The 23,369-nt window shown below is 39.4% G+C and overlaps 1 protein-coding gene across 2 annotated transcripts in view; it reads left to right on the top strand.

Annotated features, from left to right (window-relative positions):
* LOC106094111 (ras-related protein Rap-2b) overlaps positions 1-23,369 on the top strand; it is a 209,739-nt gene that overhangs the window by 79,331 nt on the left and 107,039 nt on the right. The gene's annotated exons all lie outside the window — the stretch shown is intronic.

The raw sequence follows: 23,369 nt of genomic DNA, 5'->3' as shown, positions 1-23,369 counted from the left end.
GAACATGTTGTCTTGGCATAGGCGGAGCGATGAGGACCACGCCCACTATTGCACTGGAGACTATGGACACACGGAGACCCATTGACATAAAGATTAAGTGTGAGGCAGCCATACCATGGCGGTATAATCGAGGCGACGATAGGAAACCTGGAAGGTAGTGGAGAGGTTTCCGATCGGATACCTGAGATCAACCTTGAAGTCGAGTGCGAGTGCACTGATGCCATCGGCATAGTCTTGGATTGACGAAACCCAAGTATTGCCATCTGGAAGATCATGTTACACGGATGGATCAAAGCTAGAGGACAGAGTGGGCCTGGGAGTTTACATTGAGAACCCAGGGACTGAGATCTGTTTTAGACTGCCTAACCATAATACTGACCATAATAATGCGTGAAGTGGTGTGGTGCTAACGCGAGGACGTCAAGTGTGAACATCTCTACCGACAGTAAAATTGCCATAAGGGCAATAACAACCAGGACGGTAAGGTCACGAACAGTCTTGCAGTATAAGAAGGAGTTTAACGGCTTCTCTGAGGATAGGAAAATCCGCATCTTTTGGGTGCCGGGCCACAACGGAGTAAGGGGGAATGAAAGGGCAGACGATTTGCCGGTGAAGGCCTGAGGACTGCCGTCAATAAACTCGGTTGACCAGAAGCCTTTCGGATCGACGCAGTCCAAGCTAAGGGAGTGGACAACGAATGCGCATGCAACATTGTGGAACAGCGAAACGGTCGGAAGGACGGCGAAAATCCTATGGTGGAATCCAGATCGTGAGAAGACGAGGCTACTACTGAAAGGAAGCTAGAAGGAGGTCAGTATAGCTATTGGTATTATAACGGGATACATAGGACTACGAGCTCACTTAAATAAAATCGGTGCGGCAAGGGATAGCATGTGTAGGGCATGTGGGGAAGATGATGAGACGTTGAAGCATTTTGTTTGCCATTGCCCGGCTTTCGCGTCCAACAGATACCGGCACTTAGGTGGAGACACAATACCAGACTTAGACCAACTTATGGGATTAGAACTGAAAACAATTAAGGATTTTGTAAGTAGCACGAAATTCCTAAGATAAAATTTTCTTTTTAGAGGTTCCTTTATAGTTTTTAGAGCGCACAACAAGCCGATTACTGGCTTAGGTGTATGTCCATAGTGGCATGGGGCGGATTAATATCTGCACCCTCTTTTCAACCTAACCTAATCTAACTCCGGACTGCTTGCCCGGGACACACGTACATCACAGTAGATGAAATATACTCTCCTTCAAAGGAGACAGGTGTCACAATGGGTAACTTGTATCTCCTGCTTAAAATAACGACGTGCGTCGGTAGCCACTTCGCGGTCATACCGACGGCTTCCGGAAGTATATCTCTAAGAGAGAAGAGAAACTTTCCCTCAACAGACACGTCATCTGCATACGCGATCACTTGTATACATTTTTCTGCCAGAGAAAATAATATATTTTTATGGGCAGAGGTTGGTATGTCCCTCATAGGCGGACATACCAAGCTCTGCCCTCAAAGAATCCTGGTAGGAATATCAGAAAAGTTTTTTAGTACTGTACTATATGTGTGGCAAAAATTTCAAATTTGCCCATGAACATTCCACTAAGGAACAGGGGAAAACTTCTTACAAATCAGAGAGTGCTGTCCGATTCAATTTTAAGCTCAATGATAAGGGACCTCCTTTATATAGCCCAGTCCGAACGGAGTGCCGCAGAGCGACACCTCTTTGTGCAGAAGTGTTTACATGGCAAAGTGACTCACAAATGTCGCTAGCATTAGGAGGGGATAACTACCGCTGAAAATTTTTCTGATGTTCCTGCCAGCATTCGAACCCAGGCGTTCAGCGTCATAGGCGGACATGCTAACCTATGCGCTACGGTGGCCTCCGTGTGGCAGCTATGTAAAAACTTCTGCACTAAGGGACTCTGCTATAAAAATCCATAATGTACTCCTTGGTAGAGAACCGACTAGTTGGCCATCCATGACGTAAAAAGCTGTTTCAGTGGACTTGTCCTACAATATGCACGTGCTGTTGCTGAGACATGCCGTTGCTGATAAACTACCTAGAGTCTTAGCAAGCATATTAAATGATCTAATCAAATGCGTATTGTTGATCCGATTCAGCTGACATTTCGGATAACAAATTCTGTTGCACACCTCGAAAACCTTACAAACCTATTATAAGTGCTATTAGACCGCTCGACTACTGTTCTAGTATCACCCACTAGCATGGTCGATTTTAGGTTGAAATGAAATGGACAGATTAGATGGCGTTCGATGAGACCGTCACTACAGACGGCAATTATATTTTTTACATTTGAAAAATGCTATCAACGCGGTTGGTTTCGCTTTGGAAGTTCCGCCTTTGCCTTCTATATTCACATAGCCAATGAAGAAGAATGTGGTTCACGTATTGCTGCTAGGTGTGCTTATTTTCGCATTGTAGTGTGATATACTTCGTAAATTTTCTCCCGAGTAAATGAATCTTTTTTGAGACCATCAAACGAAAAAGCGATCAACGATTTACCTTGATTCATATGTCCTATATCCTCAAACTATATGTTAGCGAATAAAGCTGAAGCCAAAACAGATGTTTAATGATCGCACATCATTGCAAACCGTGGTGTGCTATATCGACATTCCTCGTCAATTTATGGTAGGCTCTTCGACATCTTTCTGCAATTTGATCCAGATTTGCATATAGCTGCCATATAGACCGATCTCTCGATATAAGATCTTGGGGCTATAAACGACGCATTTCGCCAATTTCGCCGAAATGTGGAACAATGAGTAGTGTTTGGCCCTTCAGCATCCCTTTTCAATTTGACCCAGATCGGTTCAGATTTGGATATAGCAGCCATATACACGAATCACTCGATTTAAAGTCTTGGCCCCATAAAATGTGCATTTATAATCCGATTTCGGTGAAGTTTGACACGGTGACTTATGTAAGGGTTTTCGTCATCCGTGTCGTATATGAATCATATGGGTGTATATTTGGATATAACTACCAAAATTAAACAATGTTTTGTACTTATTAGACCACTCAATGTCCTTGCCGAATATGGTCCAAATTTGACCATATTTCGATAAAGCTGCCATGGGGGCATAAATTATGCGGTTCTTACCGGATTATGACGAAAGGTGGTTTATTTATATACCCGAGGTGGAGGGTATCCAAAGTTCGGCCCGGCCTAACTTAACGCCCTTTTACTTGTTTATATCTTAAATCAAAAATATTTTTATTACCATGGGCAAATTTCCACTTTGTAAGAAGATTATAACTGTGGAAAAGGGTCTAAAAAGGTCGGCTTTGCCCTACAATAGTCCGTACCTAAAGGGTTTTTATACTGTGTACATTAACAAAGGTTTGCGCATGGTAAATATACCAGTCGTCACACACACCCACAACCCCACGCAACAGTCTTTATTTGCAAAACGGTTGTTTACTTCAATACATAATGAACATTATGCATTTTAAAGTAATGCCTTTATTTAATAACAATAACGATAATTACCCCCATAAATAATACATGTCCGTTTAAAAGTGCTTTGAAAAAATAATTATTATCTTTCACCAACGTGCGCCCTCATCCTTGTTCAGGATGTGTTTCCTCAGACTGCAGCTATTCAGCTGGCCTTCTACCAACCCAGTATGGTTGACCCCATGCCGTGCTCGAACATCTTCATCTAGGACATTTTGGCATTTGAATAATAAGGTTCATTTGAAGCTCGTTACAAGGAAACACATCTGCTGTAGACAGACAAACAAAAGCAGAGCCCACAGCATAGCCACAACCAGCTCCTTCTCAAAGTTTACAAATCAAATGATGTTAATATTCTAACAGAGAAACAGACTCATAGACGCACATTCCATAGAAATTTTCATAACCTTGCAAACTAAAATTCAACCACAATTTCTTTTGTATCAAAGAAAGAAGAAGTAATCCCAGGGAAAAGAATAGGAGACATAAGGTGGGCTCAAAAAGAAAATAAACAGAACTCAGTCTCTGATAAGATGTTTTCTATTTTGCTATGACAGCCCGTACGGCAAGCAAGATGCACTTTTTTTTATAAATTAAGTATGAAAATGCACTTGAAAGGATTGATGCAAGGAAAATTCGATATTTTTCTGACGCATTGTATACTTACTTCGCGTTTGTAACCAATGTAATAATAAACAAGAAATGGGACTAATAAACAACTAAACAGGGCATTATATTCGAGCGAGCCAAACTTTGGATACCCACCACCTCGGATATATATACATATTAAATACCTATCGTCATAATACAATGAAAAATCATTTATGAACCCATAGCAGCTATATCCAAATATAGTCCGATCTGCACCATATTCAAGAAGGCTATGGAAGTGTCTAATACAACCCATTGTACCACATTCAACGGCACCTTTATGAGCCTAACTTAAATCGGAAGATCGGTACATGTATATGACACCTATATCCAAATATAGACCGATCTTAATCATATTGAACACGAATGTTAAAATCTCAGAGAAATCGAGTAATAAACGTGCTTTTATTATCCTAAAAACTTAAATCGGGAGACGGAACATATGGAAGGTACATCCATATAATATAGTCCGATATAGCCCATCTTCAGCCGGGCCGAATCATGGGAACCCATCCCCATGGATTCTGCTAAAAATGTATAGAAAATAAATTTAGTGGAAAGGCACACTTTTATTTTACATACCAAACTTCTATCAAACCAGAAAAAACTGACGCTTCTACGTACCGAAAAAGGATGAACGAGAGCCCGGTTTACACGGGAGCTAGAAATAGACTGATTTGGACCATATCTAGCACCGTTGTTGGAATTCGTAACAAAACACCGCATGCAAATTTTCAGCCAAATTGGATACAAATTGCGGCTTGTAAGGGCTCAAGAAGTCAAATCGGGAGATCGGTTTATATGGGAGCTATATCAGGTTATAGACCGATTTGGACCATACTTTGCACAATTGTTGAAAGTCATAACAGAACACTACATGCAAAATTCAACCAAATCGGACAAAAAATGCGACTTGTAAGGGCTCAAGAAGGCAAATCAGGAGATCGGTTTATATGGATTTGAACTATACTTAGCACAGTTGTTGGTAGTCGTTACAGAACACTACATACAAAATTTCAGCCAAATCGAACAAAAATTGCGGCCTCCAGGGGCTCAAGAAGTCAAATCGGGAGATCGGATTTTATATCTATAAGTCCCATTTGCAAACCCCAACGACCTACATCAATAAGAAGTATCTGTCCAAAATTGCAAGCAGTTAACTTTATGCTATCGCGATTTCGACAGACGAACGGACATGGCTAGATCGACTCAGAACGTCGTGATGATCAAGAATATATGTTCTTTATGGGGTCCTAGAAGAATATTTCGAGGTGTTACAAACGGAATGACTAGATTAGTATACCCCCATCCTATGGTGGGGGGTATAAAGATAAATCTGTGTAAAGTTTCAGCTCAATATATCAATTCTTAAAGACTGCAGCGTGATTTCAACAGACAAACGGACGGACATGGCTAGATCGTCTTAGATTTTAACGACTTTCAAGTATATATGTAAATCACCTTTCGTCAAAATCCGGTGAACCTGGATTTCGTCAAAAAGGAATGCAACCTCATGCTCCATAGCAGCTATATCGAAATAGAACATATTTCGATTTGGACCAAATACTTATAAGTACAAGTCATTGTTCAATTGTGTATAATAAAATATTGGTATTTTAAGTAGCTATATCTGAAAATAAACCGATCTGAATCATATACGACACGGATGTCGAAAAGCCTAACATAAGCCACTGTGTCAAAATTCAGTGAAATCGGATTATAAATGCGCATTTAATGAGGCCAAGACGTTAAATCGAGATATCGGTATATGTGGCAGCCATATCCAAATCTGGACCGATTTGGGCCAAGTCTCAGAAAAATGTCGAAGAGCCTAATACAACTCACTGTCCCAAATTTCGGCGAAATCGGACAGTAAATGCGCCTTTTATGAGCCCAAAACCTTAAATCGATAGAACGGTCTTTAGGCAACTATATTCAAATCTGGACCGATCTGGGCCAAATTGAAGTAAGCTGTCGAATGAACTAACACAGCTCACTGTCCCAAAATGTCTGCAAAATCGGTTTATAAATGTAGCTTTAATGGGCCTAAGACCATAAATCGGCGGATCGGTCTATATAGCAGCTATATCCAAATCTGGGCCGATCTGTGCCATATTGCAGAAGTATGTTGAGGGGCTTAACTTAACTCATTGTCCCAAATTTTGCCAAATCGGATAATAAATGTGGCTTTTATGGGCCTAAGACCCTAAATCGGTGGATCGGTCTATATGGCAGCTATAACCAAATCTGGACCTATTTAGGCCAAATTGAAGAATGATATCGAAAGATCTAACCAAACTCACTGTCTCAAATTTCAGCAATATCGGTTCATAAATGTGGCTTTTAGGGGCCTAAGACCCTAAATTTATGGGCCACTGTCCCAAATTTCAGCCAAATCGGAAAATAAATGTGGCTTTTATGGGCCTAAGACCCTTAATCGGTGGATCGGTCAATATGGGGCTATATCAAGGTATAGTCCGATATAACCCATCTTCGAACTTAACCTGCTTATGGGCAAAAAAAAGAATCTTTGCAAAATTTCTACTCAACTGTTCTATTTTTAAAGACTTTAGCGTGAATTCGACAGACAGACGGACGGACATGACTATATCGTGTTAGGTTTTTACGCTGATCAAGAATCTATATACTTTATAGTATTGCAAACGGAATGACAAAATAAATATACCCGCATCCTTTAGTGGTGGGTATAAAAAAACAGTCAATAGACTTGGCAGTTATTGTTTAAATGAATAAGATTACATTTTCAATCACAGCATTATGGCCAGGTAGTCTAAAACAGATCTCAGTTCCAAGGTTCTCAATGTGTACACCCAGGCCTACTCTGTCCTCTAGTTTTGATCCATCCATGTAACATGATTTTCCAGATGGCAATACTAGGGTTCCGTCAATCCAAGACTGTACCGCTGGCAGCATTGCCTTGCACTCGACCTCAAGTGTCGACTCAGGTATCCGATCGGAAACCTCTTCCAATCCTTCCAGGAACGGTTATGTGAGTAAATCTGATTGCAAATTCTTCCCTCATGTTACATTGAAATGTGGGTGCATATATGAATCCGCCCCATGGCATTACGAACATACACCAATGGGAGTAATCAGCTTGTTGTGCACTATAATTACTAAAACGTAACCTCGAAAAAATCTAAGTCAGGAATTCCGTGCTACGAACAATATATATAATTATTTATTCTCCATGCCACGCTCCTAAGTTGGTTCATGTTTGTTATTGTGTGTCTGCGTGCCGCAGTGCGACACCTCTTTGTGGTGAAGTTTTTACATGGCTGCCATACCAAATGGTATATTACCTCCCAAATGTCGCCAGTAATAGGAAGGGATAACCACCGCTGAAAATTTGCATGATGTTCTCGCCAGGATTGGAACCCAGGCGTTCAGCGTCATAGACGCACATGTATGTGCGCATCTGCATCGCTGCGCATCGCTACGGTGGCTTCCGATATATGATAACTCTTTTTTTTTTTTTTTAGCGTATAAACCAGCGATGCCCAGCCTCTTACAGTAGCGTTGATGGCAAGTCACACAAATTCTCATGCTCTTTGTTTTGGTCGTTGTTGAGACAGCATCGAATTTACGCGCATCGTTCTTCTGTTTTTATTTTAAAAATAATTATTTTTGTTGATTAAACGCTTGGAAGGAATAAAGAGTATTTAGATTTTATTATTTGATGATTATTTTTGAAAAACACCAATCATTCTGTCCAAAAAGAGATTTTTTACATATTGAAAGAATTAACAAGTAAAAGCGTGTTAAGTTCGATCGGGTCGAATCTTATATACCCTCCACCATGGATCGCATTTGTCGAGTTCTTTTCCCGGCATCTCTTCTTATGCAAAAAAGAGATAAAAGAAAAGATTTGCTTTGCTATAAGAGCGATATCGAGATATGGTCCGATTCGGACCACAAATAAATTATATGTTAGAGACCTGTGTAAAATGTCAGCCAATTCGAATAAGAATTGCACCCTTTGGGGGCTCAAGAAGTAAAATAGAGAGATCGACATATATGGGAGCTGTATCAGGCTATAGACCTATTCAGACCATAATAAACACGTATGTTGATGGTCATGGGAGGATCAGTCGTACAAAATTTCAGGCAAATCGAATGATAATTGCGACCTCTACGGGCTCAAGAAGTCAAGATCCCAAATCGGTTTATATGGCAGCTATATCAGGTTATGAACCAATTTGTACCTTATTTGGCACAATTGTTAAAAGTCATAAAAAAATACGTCATGCAAGCTCAAGAATTCAAGTCCCCAGATCGGTTTAAATGACAGCTATAACAGGTTATTGACCAATTTAAACCTAATTTGGCACAGTTGTTGGAAGTCATAGCGAAACACGTCGTGCAAAATTTCATTCCAATCGGATAAGAATTGACGCTCAAGAAGTCAAGACCCAAGATCGTTTTATATGGCAGCTATATCAGGTTATGAACCGAATTGAGCCATACATGGCACAGTTGTGTTGGATATCGTAACAAAAAACGTCGTGCAAAATTTCAATCCAACCACATTAGAATTGCACCCTCTAGAGGCTCAAGAAGTCAAGACCCAAGATTGGTTTATATGGCAGCTATATCAGGTTATAGACCGATTTAAACCTAACTTTGCATAGTCGTTGGAAGTCATAGCGAAACACGTCGTGCAAAATTTCATTCCAATCGGATAAGAATTGCGCCCTCGAGAGGCTGAAGAAGTCAAGACCCAAGATCGGTTTATATGGCAGCTATATCAGGTTATGAACCGATTTGAGCCAAACATGAAACAATTGTTGGATATCGTAACAAAAAACGTCATGCAAAATTTCATTCCAATCGGATAAGAATTGTGCCTTCTAGAAGCTCAAGAAGTCAAGACCCAAAATCGGTTTATATGGCAGCTTTATCAAAACATGGACTGATATGGCCCATTTACAATACTAATAAGAAGTATATGTGCAAAATCAAGCGACTAGCTTTACTCCTTCGAAAGTTAGCGTGCTTTCGACAGACAGACGGACGGGCGGACAGACGGACGGACGGACGGACGGACAGACGGACAGACGGACAGACGGACGGACATGGCTAGATCGACATAAAATGTCACGACGATCAAGAATACATATACTTTATGGGGTTTCAGACGAATATTTCGAGTAGTTACAAACATAATGACGAAATTAGTATACCCCCATCCTATGGTGGAGGGTATAAAAATGCTTAAAGAAACTATTTCACATATATAGTCCCATTTTCATTACATATCGGACAATAGATATGTTGTAGGTATTAAAGGTGTAGGTTTAAATATATTTAAAATAGTATGAGCAATAGGGTAAGATTAAGGAACAGGGCAAAATATTAGTTAAATATATGCCGATTCCATCTCGGGTGCTAGTAGTTTCTGTCACACTTAAAAAGTTAATGCGGTGTAGGTACCCTTCCCTTTTTCACACAAGAGTTATTGTTACACATTTCGACTGTTGCTGAAAATTACAGTACATACGCCTGCCCGCCTCCGCTTTTCAAGTCAAGCGACTTTGGTTGTTAATTTTTGCTTCCATTGTTTTGTCGAGTTTTCTTATTCTTCTTTCTGTCTTTAAGCCATGCAACACATTAGAAATGATTTTGAATGAAGGAGTCCAAAAAAATAAAAGGAATACAAAATTATTTCGATGGATGAATGCAGGCATCTCATTTTGGAGCACAGTTACAAACAGTTATAGCCCTTAGTCGAATTGTTATTATCCTTGTTCATTGTGCTCATCCAACCAAGGACGGGAGTTCCTTTTATTATTCTTTGTTAGTGCGATTGTTTGTTGTGGCGTTCTGCCATCTTTTTGGCAACGAACAAAAGAAAACAATTCTGAAGACCCCTAGGCGAGATAAGACAAACCTACCGCAAGATAGGGAGTGAGAGACGGCGAGCGCAATAGAGCGAGTGATGGGGACCGGAATAAATACTCTCGAAAAAACAAGCGTTTGCCCAAATTGGATTACTATTAACATAAGCTAATAAATTGTGTACCCCAGGGCAGTTCTAACAAGCATTCGTGCATATACATACATCCCTGCATTTATTGGACTTATTTTTATCGTTTCGCAAATGTGTTCGATAAAGGCCTACAGCTGTTGGCAAAGACAAAATAAAACGGAGAAAAGTTTTGATATTAAAGTTAAATAAGCGAAATTTGCAATAATAAATATTTATTCGCCGCAAAGTTCGAACCTAAATCAGTTTTTTACTAAACAATTGAATGAAATGCTAAAAATTGAATATAAAGTTTATCTCCCTTATTTTAGCATTCGTTGCTGATGAAGGCCGCAAATATATGTATAAGATATAAATACAGTATAAGACAATCAACGATGTTAGCCATTCGTTATACTCCCCACAGTTGCAAAAGTTTGATTGGTTCATTGACTTAACTAAGGACTGAAAAAACGAGAGGGATATCTGCATACGACTCACAAGGTAATAATTCAATCATTCCGTTTGCAACACATGGAAGTACTCATTTCCGAATCTAATTTGATAATCGTAAAATTCTAAGACGATTTTAAGATGTCCGTGTGTCTGTCCGTCTGTTTATCCGCCTGGTCGTTCGTCTTTTGTAACCACTAGAGATGTGAGCGTGAGTGATTTTCTACTCACGCACAACTTTTTTATGTTGACTCACATTCACGCACGCTCAAGACACAAAAATGTGACTCACGCACAACTCACGTAACACTCACGAGTCACGCTTAAACAAATGTATTTCCATAAAGCGAACAATTACTTTTTTCCATGCGTCTCAAACCATACAGCATTTGAACGTACGAATGATTTGAGAGCATGCAAAAATTTTGTTTCTCGCTACTTTTTATACCCTTCACCACCACTGTGGTACAGGGCATTATAAGTTTGTGCATTTGTTTGCAACGCTAAGAAGGAGAAGAGCTATACCCATTGATAAGTATACCGATCGATTCAGAATCACTTTCTGATTTGATTTAGCCATGTCCGTCTGTGAGACCATGTATTCTTGCAATCAAAGTGCAGGTCGTATTTGTTGTTCAATCATCACGAAATTTTGCACATACCACTTTATTGACCCAAGAACGAACACTATTGACTTTGATAAAAATCGGTTCAAATTTAGATATAGCTCCCAAATATAATAGCTACAATTTTTAATCCATCTGCACAAAATTTGGCTAGATCGACAGTTTTTGAATTCAATCACAGTTTTTGAAAAAGGTGATTGAAATAATTATACCCACCACCATTGGATGGGAGTATACTAGTTTAGTCATTCCGTTTGTAACATCTCGGAATATTCGTCTATGATCCCATAAAGTGTATATATTCTTGATCGTCTCGACGTTCTGAGTCGATCTAGCCATGTCCGTCCTTCTGTCGAAATCACGATAGTGGTCGAACACGTAAAGCTAGCGGCTTGAAATTTTTCACAGATATTTAATATCGATGTAGTTCGTTGGGGATTGCAAATGAGCTTCAGATTTAGATATAGCACCCATATAAACCGATCTCCCAGTTTGATTTCTTAAGCCCCTGGAAGCCGCAATTCTTATCCGATTTGGCTGAAATATGTACAACAGGTTCTCCCATGACCTTCAACATGCTTATGTAATATGGTCTGAATCGGTCTATAGCCTGATACAGCTCCCATATAAACCGATATTCCGATAATGCTTCGTGAACCCCTGCAAGGGACAATTCTTATCCGAATGGACAGAAATATTACCCAATGACTTGTACTGTGATCTTCAACATTCAACAACAGAAGAAAGAATGCAATTACAGAGTAACAAGCTGTGAAAACATTTTTCAACGCCGACTATATGAAAAATCCGCTATTAATTTTTGGGCAACCCAATATATAAGATTCGGCTGTCCGAACTTAGCACGCTTTTACTTGTTTCCAATGGCATAGTTCCTCACAAATGTCGCCAGCATTAGGAGGGGATAGCCAATCCTGAATTTTTTTCTGATGATCACGCCAGGATTCGAACCCAGGCGTTCTACGTCATGCAAACTTCTTTGCAACGGTGGCCTCCGACTGGCTATAGAGGCCTTAATTTTCACCTTATTTGATTGAAATTTGGCAAAAGAACTTTTCTTATGACTTCCATCTTCAGTGCGTAGTGTGACCTCAATCGGTCTATATACTGATACAGGCCTGTTCAAATAACGATACCCCGATATGACTTCTTGAGACCACACTGAAAAAAATTTGACTCAAAATTTAATAGTTTTCCTTATTTGTAGGATTTAAGCAATGAAAACGAACCAAAGAACCAAAACTTTAATATAATGGTCCCATCTTTAAATTTAATTTCCTATTTACTAACTGCCATGATGATTATTATCAAATTTTGACGGCTGATTGATTCCTATTTTACTTCATAGATGACAGTCCAATTATTACCTTTTGAAATACTCGACATCTTAACCTAAACAAATTATGTCCGTCATGACAGGTCACTGTCTAACCGGAAAACATGCTAACAGACTGAAGGTTGTCAGCAACGACTTTTGCAGAAGTTGTGAGGACATCGAAGAAGAAGAGACTATAGAACACCTTCTGTGTGTGTGTCCCGCACTACCAGTTATAAGAAGTTCCATTTTAGGTTCTCATTTCTTCGAGAACCTGTCTGATTAAGCGGATGTGAACATTCGCAAGTTATTGGGCTTTTTAAAGCGATCTGGATGGTTCAACGGTAGGAACTAAAAGGTATCTTCCTTCTTCTGTTCCTATGGTATTACAATGGACGAAAACGTCTGAGGGAGTCTGATGGCTGACTGCCACTTGAACCTAAACTACAACCTACAAACTAAAACTTTAAAGAAGCTCCTTTTTGTGAGGCAATTTGCGACTTTAACTACGGTTCACTGTTGTCTTGTCCCAAGGTCAGTTTAGAATTCAACAGTTTGAAATCAAACAAGTAAAATCATGCTAAGTTCTGTCATGCCGAATCTTGAGAACCTTCCACCGTAGATTCTGCTAGAAATGTACCCGAATTATCTTAGTTGAAGGATGTATGTGTTACTTTACGTGCAAAATTTCTGCAAAAATTGGATAACAATTGCGGCTTCCTGGGTATCAAGATGTTCGATTAATGTGGGAGCTCCGTGTTTTCAATCTTCGAAGGACTTCTGAAACGCGCTTTTTGGTTATACAAAACTTAATACAGTTTCTTTGACCAATTTGTTCGTAAAAAATCGAAGAGCACATCAAAAGACGACTAACCTTTTTATCTGTCAAAAACAAACTGACGATCCAAAATAGCTGATATTACCATTCCATCCGCGATCCACGGTGAAATTTTGTTTCAAAAGTTATAATCCAAAAAAATTTAAAAGAAAAACTTACAATTTTAACTGCGATACGCAAACTTAGTACCGGCCTTAACGCATAAAAAACCTTTAATTCATAGGGTACAAAAAAATTTTTAAAATACGTACCGTAGCTCATTATGAAAAGTTTCTTAACTAAGAAGAATTTTTTGTTTGTTTTCATTGCTTCATTTGCTGATGGCAAATAAAAATATTTTGATTGAAGTTTCTTCAGGCTATTCTGTTGTTATTGTGACCCTTAGGGCAAATCCAACGCCCCGTGGTGACCAATTGTTTCCCTGTCCCTTTTTCGTCGTCACACCTGCCAGGACAGTGTAGAATTAATGCGACTGTGGATTTTCCCGCTGATCCTTAAGTTGGAAAACTCATTTGTTTGTCTAGACCTCGCTAAATTATTCTGTGCTCTGCATGGCCACAAATCCTGGGGACGAAATTAATTGGAAAATGATACAGATGTATAAAAAAGCCGAAATGTTTAAAAGTGCTTTGGCACATTCTTTCCCCACTGACATTTCATTCAGATTTCTTCTTTGCCCCCTTTGAATAAAATTTATGATGTCTGCATGTCGAAGCCAGAAAAGTTACTGGCATCTGAAAACTGCTTAAGCTGGTCTTTTTTATGCGTCCAACAAAAAAGTAATTATATCTCATTTTTTGCAGAGTGAAGTGTAGCATGGGGGTCCGATATGCTTCATAAAGTGAATTTGTTTTCTCATATGCTGGCTCATACAAAACAAAAGGAGTTTTTTATGGCGAATAGCCCTAAATTGACCAAAAACTTGAAGCTCATTAAATTGTTTACATCTCGCATACCGTTGGCCATGTTTCGCATGCATAGCACCATGGAAGGCAAATTACAACCCAAAAGGGAAGATGTAGCTTTTCTGAAGTACCAGCAGACAGCCTGCCTTTTTTTGGAACAAATTGCAAATTTGCCCATGAACATCCCCAATAACGAAGAGTGGGGAACCTTCTCTCTTATAAATGAGTGGGGACCCTTTAATTACAAATGAGTATGAACTGTGAACCGCTAAGCCGCTTCACCACTAAATAGATAGGTTTTACAAACCGAATTACCTTAGTAAAGCACCGTATTTTATAAAAAACAAGTAAAAGCGTGCTAAGTTCGGCCTGGCCGAATCTTATATACCCTCCACCATGGATCGCATTTGTCGAGTTCTTTTCCCGGCATCTCTTCTTGGGCAAAAAAAAAAGGATATAAGAAAAGATTTGCTCTTCTATTAGAGCGATATCAAGATATGGTCCGGTTTGGACCACAATTAAATTATATGTTGGAGACCTGTGTAAAATGTCAGCCAATTCGAATAACAATTGCGCCCTTTGGGGGCTCACGATGTAAAATAGAGAGATCGATTTATATGGGAGCTGTATCGGGCTATAGACCGATTCAGACCATAATAAACATGTATGTTGATGGTCATGAGAGAATCCGTCGTACAAAATTTCAGACAAATCGGATAATAATTGCGACCTCTAGAGGCTCAAGAAGTCAAGATCCCAGATCGGTTTATATGGCAGCTATATCAGGTTATGAACCGATTTGAACCATACTTGGCACAGTTGTTGGATATCACAACAAAACACGTCGTGCAAAAGTTCATTTCAATCGGATAAGAATTGCGCACTCTAGAGGCTCAAGAAGTCAAGACCCCAGATCGGTTTATATGGCAGCTATATCAGGTTATGAACCGATTTGATCCATACTTGGCACAGTTGTTGGATATCATAACAAAACACTTCGTGCAAAATTTCATCCCAATCGGATAAGAATTACGCACTCTAGAGGCTCAAGAACTCAAGACCCAAGATCGGTTTATATGGCAGCTATATCAGGTTATGAACCGATTTCAACCATACTTGGCACAGTTGTTGGATATCATAAGAAAACACGTCGTGCAAAATTTCATTCCAATCGGTTAAGAATTGCGCACTCTAGAGGCTCAAGAAGTCAAGACCCAAGATCGGTTTATATGGCAGCTATATCAAAACATGGACCGATATGGCCTATTTACAATACCAACCGACCTACACTAATAAGAAGTATTTGTGCAAAATTTCAAGAGGCTAGCTTTACTCCTTCGGAAGTTAGCGTGCTTTCGACAGACAGACGGACGGACGGACATGGCTAGATCGACATAAAATGTCACGACGATCAAGAATATATATACTTTATGGGGTCTCAGACGAATATTTCGAGTAGTTACAAACAGAATGACGAAATTAGTATACCCCCATCTTATGGTGGAGGGTATAAAAACAAGTAAAAATACCCACCACCTCGGGTACATATGTAAAACACCTTTTGTCAAAATCCGGTGAAAAGTGCAAACCTTATGTCCCATAGCAGCAATATCGAAATAAGTTCCGATGTGGACAAAATGATAATAATTATTAGTTATGGTTCAATTGTGTATAACAAAATGTTGGTCTATATCTAAAAATAAACCGATCTGAACCATATACGACACGGATGTCAAAAAGCCTACATAAGTCACTGTGTTAAATTTCAGTGAAATCGGATTATAAATGGGCCTTTTTTGGAACCAAGACTTTAAATCGAGAAATCGGTCTATATTGCAGCTATATCCAAATCTGAACCGATTTAAGCTAAATTCAAGAAGAATGTCGAAGGGCCTAACACAACTCACAGTCCCAAATTTCGGCGACATCGGAAAATAAATGCGCCTTTTATGGGCCCAAAACCTTATACGGCTATCGGTTGGTCTACATGGCAGCTATATGCAAATCTTGATAGATGTAGACTAAATTGCAGAAATATGTCGAGGGGCTTAACTTAACTCGCTGTCCTAAATTTTGGCGACATCGGACAATAAATGCGACTTTTATGGACGCAAAACCGTAAATCGAGGGATCGGTCTATATGGCTGCTATATCCAAATCTGAACCAATCTGGGCAAAATTTAATAAGGCTGTCGAATGACCTATCACAACTCCCTGTCCCGAATTTTGACGAAATCGGACAGTAAATGCGCCTTTCATTGGTTCAAAACATTAAATCGAGATATCGGTCTATATGGCAGCTATATCCAAACCTGAAACGATCTGGGACAAATTGCATAAAAATTTCGTAGGGCCTAACATAACTCACTGTCCCAAATTTCGGCGGCATCGGAAAATAAATGCGCCTTTTATTGGCCCAAAACCTTAAATCGAAAGATCTGTCTACATGGTAGCTATATCCAAATCTGGATTGATCTGTGCCAAATTGAAGAAGGTTATGGAAGGGCCGAACACAACTCACTGTCCCAAATTTTGGCAAAATCAGACAATAAATGCGCCTTTTATGAGCCTAAGACCCTAAATCGGCGGATCGTTCTATATTGCAGCTATATCCAAATCTAAACCGATCTAGTCCAAATTGAAGAAGGATGTCGAGGGGCCTAACGCAACTCACTGTCCCAAATTTCAGCAAAACCGGATAAATAATGTGGCTTTTATGGGCCTAAGACCCTAAATCGGCGGATCGGTCTATATGGGGGCTATATTAAGATATAATCCGAAATAGGCCTTTTTCGATCTTAACCTGCTTATGGACAAAAAAAAGAATATGTGCAAAGTTTCAACTCAATATCTCTATTTTAAAGACTGTAGCGCGATTTCAACAGACAGACGGACGGACATGGCTGGATGGTCTTAGATTTTACTCTGATCAAGAATATATATACTTTATGGGGTCGGAAATGGATATTTCGATGTGTTGCAAACGGAATGACAAAATGAATATACCCCCATCCTTCGGTGGTGGGTATAACAAGTTAAAGCGTGCTATGTTCGGCCGGACCGAATCTTGTATACCCTCCACCATGAATCGCATTTGTCGAGTTCTTTTCCCGGTATCTCTTTTTAGGCCAACAAGCGAAAAAAGAAAATAATTGTCATGCTGTTGGATCTTCATCGAGTTTTGGTCCGATTGAGACCATAATCGAATTGAATGTTGGAGACCATAGTAGAAAGAATTTTGTAAAATTTCAGCTAATTTGAATAAGAATTGCGCCCTTTAGACACTCAAGAGGTAAAAAAGGGAGATCGGTTTATATGGGAGCTGTATCAGACTTTAAACCGATTCAGATCATATTTTACACGTATGTTGAAGGTCATGGGAGAAGCCGTTGCACAAAACTTTAGCCAAATCGGATAAGGATTGCGCCCTCTAGAGGCTCAAGAAATCAAGATCCCAGAGCGGTTATAATGGCAGCTATATCAGAATATAGACCGATATAAACCATATTTAGCACAGTTGTTGGAAGTTATAACAAAACACCTCATGCAAAATTTGGAACAAATCGGATAAGAATTGCGCTCTCTAGAGGCTCAAGAAGTAAATATTCAAGATCGGTTTATATATCATCTATATCAATTTATGGACTGATTTAAATCATTCTTAGCACAGTTGATGGAAATCATAACAAAATATCTCATGCAATATTTAAGCCAAATCGGATAAGAATTGCGCCCTCTATTGGCTCAAGAAGTCAAGATCCACGATCGGATTATATGGCAGCTATATCAAAACATGGACCGATATAGCCCATTTACAATCCCATACGACCTACACTAATAAAACGTTTTTCTGGAAAATTTCATGCGGCTAGCTTTTTTCCTTCGAAAGTTAGCGTGCTTCCGACAGATAGACAGACGGACGGACGGACGTAGCTAGGTCAACTTAAAATGTCATGACGATCAAGAATATATATATACTTTATGGGGTCTTAGACACATATTTTGAGGAAATACAAACAGAATGACGAAATTAGTATACCCCCATCCTATGGTGGAGGGTATAAAAAAGTTCAAATGAGTGCAGTCCGGTTCAAGTTTAAGCTCAATGATAAGGAGCCTCCTTTTTATAGCCGAGTCCGAACGGCATGCCTCAGTGCGACACCTCTTTGGAGAGAAGTTTTACATGACATAGTACCTCACAAATGTTTGCCAGCATTAGAAGGGGAGAACCACCGCTGAAAATTTTTTTGATGGTCTCGCCAGGATTCGAACCCAGGCGTTCAGCGTCATAGGCGGACATGCTAACCTCTGCGTTACGGTATCCTAAAAAAGTTCTGTTTCACTATTTCTGATAAGACAGGAAACTGAATTGAAAGTGTCACATTCAGGAGCGTACCGAGCGTATACAGATGGTGGTCCACTGGCTCTATAGGAGCGTAATTAGACCAATACACCAATACTTATTTACGCCTCATTCGTTTAGTGGACTGCAATTGAGAAAAAGTGCAACGTATGGTTCAGATAACATGTTGTTTTGGCTTAGGCGGAGTGATGAGGACCACGCCCACTAGCGTGCCGGACTCCATTCTAGATATCCGACCCATAGATATACAGATTAGTTGGGAGGCAGCCACGGATAGAAGATAGGAGCAGCTCATACCATGGCGGCATAATCGATGCGACGATAGGAGACTTGGAAGGAATGGAAGAGGTTTCCGATCGGATACCTGAGACGAAACTTGAGGTCGAGTTCAAGGCATTGCTGCCAGCGGCACAGTTTTGGATTGACGGAACTCTGGTATTGCTATTAGTAAGATCATGCTACACAGATGAATTGAAGTTGAAGGACGGAGTGGGCCTGGGGACTGAGTTCTGTTTTCAACTGCCTGACAATAATAGGATCCTGCAGGCGGTGATCCGAGCGATTTGACCATCAGAGCAAAAACAATCAGAATGGTAAAGTCACGAACGGTCTTGAAGTGTAAGAAGAGCATGGCACAATCCGCATTGTTTGGGTGCAGGTAGAACTGGCAAACTATCGATATTTAGTACATTCGATATTTCTAATAATAAATATCGATAGCAACGATACTATTGTTTATTTCCGATTACCTATATTTCAAACGAAAATGAGAAGTAAAAATCCGGAGATCGATTTATGCAGAAGCAATATCAATGCAGGGGCCGAATAAAACTAAATTTAATAAAATTACTTGGAAAATTTTAGCCTTATAGGATGAAAATGGCACCTTCTGTAAGCGCAATTATTCTTTAAGGAGACATTCAGTGATAGGAAAAATATCAATCGATATTCAGAAAAAAATAAAATATCGATAAAATCGTTAGTGCCATCGATATTTTCCCAGCTCTAGTGCCGGGCCACAGCGGTGTAAAGGGAAATGAAAGAGCAGACCAAGTTCAGAGGAACTTGCCATCAATAAACTTGGTTAACTAGAAATCTTTCGGGTCTATGCAGTCTGAAACGGCCGGTAGGACGCCGAAAATCTTATGGGAAGGTCCCGATTGTGAATAAGAAAGAGGTCGGCATAGCTTTCGAAAGAATAGAATAGATGCGGCAAGTGATAGCATGTATAGAGCATGTGAGGAGGAAGATGTGACGTTGAAGCCTTTCTTATGTCATTGCCCGGTTTTCGCGGCTAAATGACATCAGCAACTAGGTGGGGACGAAATGCCAGACTTGGACCGACAATGGGCAGGTATGGAAAACAAACAGCGTCTGCTTGGGATTATTTTCTTGTATACGTATAAATTAATGTGCAATAGAGTGAGTATTTTTACCACTGGTTGGCAAAATTTTTGCAATTAAAGAGTTTTTGGTTTGACAACACAAAGAAGTTCCTTTCACCGTAGACGAAGCTGCTAAAAGGTTTACAATAAACAAAGTTAGTTACGTTCAATAAAACTATATGTATGGTTAACAATAAAAGCAAAACTTCGTGATAAAAGTATTTTGTTTGTCATAAAATGTCCCAAACGTTTTTTTTTTTTTTTTTTTTTTTTTGTGTATGTGGACCCCTTTACCAATATTGCGAATCTCTCCTGTCATACGGGGATTTTCTTGAGCTGATTTCCTTTCTCGAAGAGGACAACTATCTTCGAAGGACCGCACTGTTGCAATCGTAATCCTGTTGACCTTGGTGTCAATGTCTTCTGTACTGTATAGCACCCTCGTATATAAAGGGTGATTTTTTTGAGGTTAGGATTTTCATGCATTAGTATTTGACAGATCACGTGGGATTTCAGACATGGTGTCAAAGAGAAAGATGCTCAGTATGCTTTGACATTTCATCATGAATAGACTTACTAACGAGCAACGCTTGCAAATCATTGAATTTTATTACCAAAATCAGTGTTCGGTTCGAAATGTGTTCATTCACCGTAACGTTGCGTCCAACAGCATCTTTGAAAAAATACGGTCCAATGATTCCACCAGCGTATTTCAAACAGTGCATTTTTCGGGATGCATGGGCAGTTCTTGAACGGCTTCTGGTTGCTCTTCACTCCAAATGCGGCAATTTTGCTTATTTACGTAGCCATTCAACCAGAAATGAGCCTCATCGCTGAACGGTGAATGAACACATTTCGAACCGAACACTGATTTTGGTAATAAAATTCAATGATTTGCAAGCGTTGCTCGTTAGTAAGTCTATTCATGATGAAATGTCAAAGCATACTGAGCATCTTTCTCTTTGACACCATGTCTGAAATCCCACGTGATCTGTCAAATACTAATGCATGAAAATCCTAACCTCAAAAAAATCACCCGTTATCTATGTCCAGAATTCCGTGCTACTTATAAAATCCCTAATCGTTCTCCATTCAATGCCCTAAGTTGGAACATGACTGGTATCGTAGCGCCATCTATGTGCTGGTTTAGCCATTTTCCCCATCTACGCTCCAAAAGCTTTCACTTACCCCAACTATTCCGCATAGACAAATCAAAAAAAATATATTAACTAAAATTTACCTTATAACAGTAAATTCCACTTAAAAATTTAAATATACATTCCAAAATTTGTGGGGAAATAAATTTAGACATTTCTATGCAAACACATGTAGCCATTTCACCGATGTGTTTGGGTGTGATGTTCTTTTTTGCCAGCCAACGGCTATTTGTTATTTTCTTTTTTAGTGAAAAAAAAACATAGCAGTGCTAACAAAGTATGTGTAAATGACTTTGTGTTGAAGGTCCTGCTGTACGGTGTTATTTATGAAGAGAAATTTTCTAACCACATTAAAGATATGGTCGGCTTGTGACAATGTACTTGGCCTTAATTTTTCTCTACTCTGGGACAGTTTTGTTTGCTGTAGCTTCTGAAAGAACCCTAAGAGTGTGATGGACATAACAAAATCCCCCAAAGACTTCTCTTCGTATTCTGCGTATATGTGAGTGGACTTGAGTTATTGCTTTTACCATGGCAGTGAATTAAGGCTCAACATATCATAATGGAAATAACTAAAAAAAGGGATAAAGGTATTGTACATAGCCAAGGCTTATAGAATTACAAATAAACGTTTTGGCCATCAAGTATACGAAGCGACTCAGAATCACTTTCTGATTCGATCTAGCTGTCCGTTTGTCTATCGCTCTGGGACACTTTTGCAAATGCTTTTATCAATCGCATTTGTCTTCATTCACCGTAACGTTGCGTCCAACAGCATCTTTGAAAAAATACGGTCCAATGATTCCACCAGCGTACAAACCACACGAAACAGTGCATTTTTCGGGATGCATGGGCAGTTCTTGAACGGCTTCTTGTTGCTCTTCACTCCAAATGCGGCAATTTTGCTTATTTACGTAGCCATTCAACCAGAAATGAGCCTCATCGCTGAACAAAATTTGTCAAAATTTGAACACATTTCGAACCGAACACTGATTTTGGTAATAAAATTCAATGATTTGCAAGCGTTGCTCGTTAGTAAGTCTATTCATGATGAAATGTCAAAGCATACTGAGCATCTTTCTCTTTGACACCATGTCTGAAATCCCACGTGATCTGTCAAATACTAATGCATGAAAATCCTAACCTCAAAAAAATCACCCTTTATAAACGCATTTTGGTCGAAATCGGTTCAGACTTAGATTTAGTTTCCATGTATATGTTCATCCGATTTTGAGTTTTATTGCTATATGTGGTAATTTTTCAACCGATGCTCAAAATCGGTTAAGATTAATATGTGCAGATATATTTATACATCTCCCAATTTACACTCGAGAGCCGTATGTTTGTATATAATTAAAGGGTGATTTTTTAGCTATTATCTTCTTGGCAACATTAATTTAAACAGCTCACGCACGTTTCGTGTTTTTTTTTCAATGTGAAACATCTTCAGTTTAGTCTATAATATAACCATGAATCGTCAAACAAACGAACAACGCTTTCTTAACAACGTGCTCTGTTAAGAAAGTTCATCACGAGCTTCTTCTTCTAGGTAAATAAACAGAATTGTTGATTTTGGAGTGAAGATCAGCCAGAAACAGACACAGTTTGGTGCGGTTTATGGGCTGGTGGCATCATTGGACCGTACTTCTTCAATGGTGATGCGAATCGTAACGTAACTGTGAATGGTGAGCGCTACCGTGAGATGATATCTAACTTTTTTTTTGGCCAAAATAAAAGAGCTTGACATGCATGACATGTAGTTTCAACAAGACGGCGCCCCACAGCACGCGTAACAATGGACTTATTGAAAGGCGAATTCGATGGACATTTTATTTCACGTTCGTGACCGTCAATTGGTAGCCTAGATTGTGCGATTTAACACCTTTAGACTATTTTTTGTGGGGCTATGTTAAAGCTCATATCTATACCGACAAGCCCGTTTTAGTTGACTCATTGGAAGACAACAGTGAAGCATTTATTCATCAGATACCGGCCGAAATGTTGGAAAGAGTATGCCAAAATTGGACTAACTGAAAGGACCATTTGAGGCGGAGTCACGGTCAACATTTGCGTGAAAACATTGCGTGAAACAATTTGCGTACAAACATTAAATTAAATGGACCGTACTATCGATTCAAATAAAGATTTCATGCATTATTCTGAATTTCGTGTCTTTTTATACC

The sequence above is a fragment of the Stomoxys calcitrans genome, chromosome 4, assembly GCF_963082655.1.
Source record: "Stomoxys calcitrans chromosome 4, idStoCalc2.1, whole genome shotgun sequence".
Taxonomy (NCBI): domain Eukaryota; kingdom Metazoa; phylum Arthropoda; class Insecta; order Diptera; family Muscidae; genus Stomoxys; species Stomoxys calcitrans.
This window is presented reverse-complemented; position numbering and strand designations above follow the sequence as displayed.